The sequence below is a fragment of the Spermophilus citellus genome, assembly GCF_964194105.1.
Source record: "Spermophilus citellus genome assembly, chromosome: 9".
In the NCBI taxonomy this organism is placed as follows: Eukaryota; Metazoa; Chordata; class Mammalia; order Rodentia; family Sciuridae; genus Spermophilus; species Spermophilus citellus.
This window is the reverse complement of record NC_138191.1, coordinates 119283091-119290251: the sequence shown is the minus strand read 5'-3', so window position 1 is coordinate 119290251 and position 7161 is coordinate 119283091.

Below are 7161 nucleotides of genomic sequence, written 5' to 3'. Positions count from 1 at the left end.
GGAGAGTGAAAAGATAAAAGGGCAAGTTTTAGAGTCAAATCCCCTCTGCTTGCTGTACAAACTTGGGACAAGCCTCACTGTTCTGATCTGAAAATGATCGTGTGATCAAGATTCTGAGGATTTAGTGGTGAACAGATGTGGGCCAAGTCCTTTTCCCCCTATAGCTTACAGATTTATAGAGGTTGTATTGAGGAGAACAGACATTAATCAGATAAATACAAATTCCTGAACAATTAGAATTGTGTTAGTTCTACTTAGGTGAAATATACAGTGTTTAAGGTCTGTAACGGAGCCTAGCAACAGGGCACACTGAGAGGATTTGATCTAGTCTGGGAAGTTGAAGAAGGATCCATGAAATAACCATAAGAGAAGAGTTGGAAGTAATCTGACAGTGTCTTAGCAGGTGGCACAGACTACACAATGGCTAAATGGTAAGAACTGCAAGTTTGAGGGAAAGAAAAAAGGTAGAGAGTCCCAGAACATGATGGAAGACGGGTTTGAGAGAAATAGGGAGCAGATCCTTCAGAGCTTTAAGGAAGAGTTTTGATTTCTCTCCAAAAAGCAGAGGGAAGCCAGAGAAGTACTCCTAGTGGGTGAGTTACATGGTTAGGCCCTCTTAGAGAATTACTAATTCCTTGGGTATCTCCCATGTAAAGGTGAGATACACAGGTAAATAAACTTGTTTCTTTTTCTCTTTTTTTTTTTAAAGAGAGAGTGAGAGAGGAGAGAGAGAGAGAGAGAGAGAATTTTTTTTTTTGAGAGAGTGAGAGAGGGGAGAGAGAGAGAGAGAGAGAGAGAGAGAGAGAGAGAGAGAGAGAGAGAATTTTTAATATTTATTTTTTAGTTCTCGGCGGACACAACATCCTTGTTGGTATGTGGTGCTGAGGATCGAACCCGGGCCGCACGCATGCCAGGCGAGCGCGCTACCGCTTAAGCCACATCCCCAGCCCCGTTTCTTTTTCTCTTATTAATCTCTCTCTCTCTCTTTTTTTAATAAAGCTCTGTCCTAGCTAAGAACTAGGAAGGGTAGAGAGAAAATTCTTTTTCTCCCCTACAACTTCCATCTCATTGGCCAGAACTTAGTCAGGGGGAACTAGCTTCAAGAAAATGTCATACTCTGGCGAGGTACATGGCTACTGCTAAAATAGAAGTTCTGTAATTTAGGAAGAGGGAGAGAATAGATATTAGGCCACTAATCACTACAGATAATTGTTCATGTTTTATGATAAAATAATAGTCCTTGACAGATTACAAAATGACTTTCTCTCTACTCCCTCCCCAGAACCTGCTAATATGACTGTGTAGTAGTTATTGTTGTTTGCATTTTTACAGTTGGGGAAACTGAGATTCAGAGACAGGCAGATATTACCTAAGGCAAAACAACTAGGAATGGCAGAACTAGAAGACAACTTCAGATTTAAATCCAAAACCCAAGTTCTTTCCCTTTTCCCCTCTGGCTTTCCTGAACTAATTTTGACCTCTGCTATAGTTCAAGGTCATTTGTGGTAAAACATTCCTAACGTTAAGAGCCATTATCAGGCCATATGATCAAGTATAAACAATGAAACAACAGACCTCGAAGACCTTCAACCATCTGCTTCCTTTTCCTCTCCCTGCCACCCGCCCTCACCCACCCTTCCCAGCTCCCCTGTGCCCACAGTGTACACAATAAGTGTGTGTAAAGTTACTTCTGGGACACTGCCTCTCTGGCCAACCTCCAGATGGGGCAACACTGATGGTAACTGTGGAGATGGGGGAAGGGGATCAACAATAACCTAAAGAGAGGCAGCCTCCCTGTCATTCAAGAGCAATCAATGCCCCCCATCCAGTGCCAAATTATCCCTCTTCCTCCAAGAGGGATGTTGAACCACGACACAAAGAAAAGACCACTGACTCCAATTTTAAACCAAATTAAAGCAAGCTGATATTGTGTACACAAAGAGAGCTGGCCAGCAGCTTCCTCGCCCAAAATTTCAGGACTTGAAGACAGCCCCACTCTCAGGGAAGAAAAGGTTTTTAAAGCACAAAAAGTTGCAAAGGGGTGTCTTGGGAACTTACAGCTAATAGGGTTCTGGCAAACGGGATACAAGGGCAGAGAGTAGATTAATGATCTACATGGCATGCTATTTCCAGGTAGGGAGTTATTTCAGATCCCAACATCAGAATTTATGTGGCGCCACTAAGGTTTTAGAGAGGGTTGTTATCTGGTCAGGGAGAACAAGGATTTATGAGGTGCCACTAAGGTTTTAGGGAGGGTAGCTATCTGGTCAAGGAGAGCCAGGCATGGGTGAGTTCAGAGCACAGGCAGGAATTCCAAACAAGTTTAGAATTCTCAGTATTTTATAGTAAAACAGAAATTAACTTTTCATGACTTTGTGACGAGATGACTCCCAATCTTAAAATGGAATTAGACCGGGTTCATCGGGATGAGAAGGGAATTAACATTTATTATACATACTTTTCAAATAAAAAAAAACTGAGGCTCAGGACATGAAGTGATTTGCCCAGGATCACACAGTATGTGACAGAGCTGAAATTCAAATTATAATATCCCTACTATCAATTATTTTAGATATACAACCAAAAATGGAATTACTAAATCCATGTTTAATTTTTTGAGGAACCACCATACTGTTTTCCACAGCCACTGCACCAATTCTTGTTCCTATCAACAGTGCACAAGGGTTCCAGTTTTTCCACATCCTTACCAAACTTATTATTTTCTGTTTTTAATTTTGTTAACATTTTGATTTGTTTTCTCATAATAATTGGTGGTATTAAATATCTTTTCATGTGACTTTTAGCCATTTGTCTAACTTATTTGGAGAAATATATATTCAAATCCTTTATCTGTTTTTTTTTTCTTTTTAATGTCAAGTTGTTTGGGTTTTTTATTAAGTTGTAGGAGTTTTCCATATATTCTAGATATCAATTCTTTTTTTTCTAATATTTATTTTTTAGGTGTAGATGGACACAACACAATGCCTTTATTTTTATGTGGTGCTGAGGATTGAACCCGGGTCCAGCCCACGCTAGGTGAGAGCTCTTTGCTGAGCCACAATCCCAGCCCCCTAGATATCAATTATTTATTTATTTATTTATTTATTCTTTTTTTTTTATTGTTGGTCGTTCAAAACATTACATAGTTCTTTTTTTATTTATTTTTATTGGTTGTTCACAACATTATAAAGCTCTTGACATATCATATTTCATACATTAGATTGAAGTGGGTTATGAACCCCCAATTTTACCCCAAATGCAGATTGCAGAATCACGTCCGTTACACATACATAGTTCTTAATATATCATATTTCACAGTTTGATTCAAGTGGGTTATGAACTCCCATTTTTACCCCGTATACAGATTGTATCACATCAGTTACACTTCCATTGATTTACATATTGCCATTCTAGTGTCTGATGTATTCTGCTGTCTATCCTATTCTCTACTATCCCCCCTCCCCTTCCCTCCCCTCCCCTCCCCTTTTCTCTCTCTACCCCCTCTACTGTTAATCATTTCTTCCACTTGTATTATTCTTCTCTTACCCCTCATTTCCTCTTATATGTAATTTTGTAAAACCCTGAGGATCACCTTCCATTTCCATGCGATTTCCCTTCTCACTCCCTTTCCCTCCCACCTCTCATCCCTGTTTAATGTTAATCTTCTTCTCAAGCTCTTCGTCCCTACTCTGTCCTTGGTTACTCCCCTTATATCAAAGCAGTCATTTGGCATTTATTTTTTAAGGATTGGCTAGCTTCACTTAGCATAATCTGCTCTAATGCCATCCATTTCCCTCCAAATTCTATGATTTTGTCATTTTTTAATGCAGAGTAATACTCCATTGTGTATAAATGCCACATTTTTTTATCCATTCATCTATTGAAGGGCATCTAGGTTGGTTCCACAATCTTGCTATCGTGAATTGTGCTGCTATGAACATCGATGTAGCAGTGTCCCTGTAGCATGCTCTTATTAGGTCTTTAGGGAATAGAGCGAGAAGGGGAATAGCTGGGTCAAATGGTGGTTCCATTCCCAGCTTTCCAAGAAATCTCCATACTGCTTTCCAAATTGGCTACACCAATTTGCAGTCCCACCAACAATGAACAAGTGTACCCTTTTCCCCGCATCCTCTCCAGCACTTGTTGTTGTTGGACTTCATAATGGCTGCCAATCTTACTGGAGTGAGATGGTATCTTAGGGTGGTTTTGATTTGCATTTCTCTGACTGCTAGCGATGGTGAGCATTTTTTCATGTACTTATTAATTGATTGTATGTCCTCCTCTGAGAAGTGTCTGTTCAGGTCCTTGGCCCATTTGTTGATTGGGTTATTTGTTATCTTATTGTCTAATTTTTTGAGTTCTTTGTATACTCTGGATATTAGGGCTCTATCTGAAGTGTGTGGAGTAAAGATTTGTTCCCAGGATGTAGGCTCCCTGTTTACCTCTCTTATTGTTTCTTTTGCTGAGAAAAAACTTTTTAGTTTGAGTAAGTCCCATTTGTTGATTCTATTTGTTAACTCTTGCGCTATGGGTGTCCTATTGAGGAATTTGGAGCCTGACCCCACAGTATGTAGATCATAGCCAACTTTTTCTTCTATCAGACGCCGTGTCTCTGATTTAATATCAAGCTCCTTGATCCATTTTGAGTTAACTTTTGTGCATGGCGAGAGAAAGGGATTCAGTTTCATTTTGATGCAAATGGATTTCCAGTTTTCCCAGCACCATTTGTTGAAGATGCTATCCTTCCTCCATTGCATGCTTTTAGCCCCTTTATCAAATATAAGATAGTTGTAGTTTTGTGGATTGGTTACTGTGTCCTCTATTCTGTACCATTGGTCCACCCGCCTGTTTTGGTACCAGTACCATGCTGTTTTTGTTACTATTGCTCTGTAGTATAGTTTGAAGTCTGGTATCGCTATACCGCCTGATTCACACTTCCTGCTTAGCATTGTTTTTGCTATTCTGGGTCTTTTATTATTCCATATGAATTTCATGATTGTTTTATCTATTTCTACAAGAAATGCTGTTGGGATTTTGATTGGCATTGCATTGAACTTATAGAGAACTTTTGGTAATATCGCCATTTTGATGATGTTAGTTCTGCCTATCCATGAACAGGGTATATTTTTCCATCTTCTAAGGTCTTCTTCTATATCTCTCTTTAGGGTTCTGTAGTTTTCATTGTATAAGTCTTTCACCTCTTTTGTTAGGTTGATTCCCAAGTATTTTATTTTTTGGGGGGATATTGTGAATGGAGTAGTTGTCCTCATTTCCGTTTCAGAGGATTTGTTGCTGATATACAGGAATGCATTTGATTTATGCGTGTTGATTTTATATCCTGCCACTTTGCTGAATTCATTTATTAGCTCTAATAGTTTCTTTGTAGACCCTTTTGGGTCTGCTAGGTATAGAATCATGTCATCTGCAAATAGTGATAATTTAAGTTCTTCTTTTCCTATTTTTATGCCTTTAATTTCTTTCGTCTGTCTAATTGCTCTGGCCAGTGTTTCGAGGACTATGTTGAACAGAAGTGGTAAGAGAGGGCATCCCTGTCTTGTACCAGATCTTAGAGGGAATGCCTTCAATTTTTCTCCATTCAGAATGATGCTGGCCTGTGGCTTATCATAGATTGCTTTTACAATGTTGAGGTATGATCCTGTTATCCCTAATTTTTCTAGAGTTTTGAACATAAAGGGATGCTGTACTTTGTCGAATGCTTTTTCTGCATCTATCGAGATGATCATATGGTTCTTATTTTTAAGTCTATTGATGTGGTGAATAACATTTATTGATTTCCGTATATTGAACCAGGCTTGCATCCCAGGGATGAATCCTACTTGATCATGGTGTATAATTTTTTTGATATGTTTTTGAATCCGATTCGCCAGAATTTTATTGAGGATTTTTGCATCTAGGTTCATTAGAGATATTGGTCTGTAGTTTTCTTTCTTTGAAGTGTCTTTGTCTGGTTTAGGCATCAGGGTGATGTTGGCCTCGTAGAATGTATTTGGAAGTTCTCCCTCTTTTTCTATTTCCTGAAATAGCTTGAAAAGTATTGGTGTTAGTTCCTCTTTAAAGGTTTTGTAAAACTCTGCTGTATACCCATCCGGTCCTGGGTGGGTTTTTTCTATTTCCTCTATTGTTATTGGTCTGTTTAGGTTGTCTATATCCTCGTGACTCAATCTGGGCAGATTATATGACTTAAGAAATTTATCGATGCCTTCACTATCTTCTATTTTATTGGAGTATAAGGATTCAAAGTAATTTCTGATTATCTTCTGTATTTCTGAAGTGTCTGTTGTGATATTGCCTTTTTCATCCTGTATGCTAGTAATTTGGGTTCTCTCTCTTCTTCTCTTCGTTAGCATGGCTAAGGGTCTGTCGATTTTGTTTATTTTTTCAAAGAACCAACTTTTAGTTTTGTCAATTTTTTCAATTGTTTCTTTTGTTTCAATTTCATTAATTTCAGCTCTGATTTTAATTATTTCTTGCCTTCTACTTCTTTTGCTGTTGTTTTGCTCTTCTTTTTCTAGGATTTTGAGATGAAGTATGAGATCATTTATTTGTTGGTTTTTTCTTTTTTTAAGGAATGAACTCCAAGCAATGAATTTTCCTCTTAGAACTGCTTTCAGTGTGTCCCATAGATTCCGATATGTTGTGTCTGTGTTTTCATTTAACTCTAAGAAGTTTTTAATTTCCTCCTTTATGTCTTTTGTAACCCATTGATCATTCAGTAACCTATTGTTCATTCTCCAAGTGATGCATGATTTTTCCTTCCTTCTTTTATCATTGATTTTCAGTTTCATTCCATTATGATCAGATAGGATGCATGGTATTATCTCTACTCCTTTATATTGTCTAAGAGTTGCCCTGTGACATAATATATGATCTATTTTTGAGAAGGATCCATGTGCTGCTGAGAAAAAAGTGTAACTGCTTGATGTTGGGTGGTATATTCTATATATGTCAATTAAGTCTATGTTGTTAATTGTGTTATTGAGTTCTATAGTTTCCTTATTTAACTTTTGTTTGGAAGATCTGTCCAGTGGTGAGAGAGGTGTGTTGAAGTCTCCCATGATTATTGTATGGTGGTCTATTAGACTCTTGAACTTGAGAAGAGTTTGCTTGACGAACATAGCTGCACCATTGTTTGGGGCATAT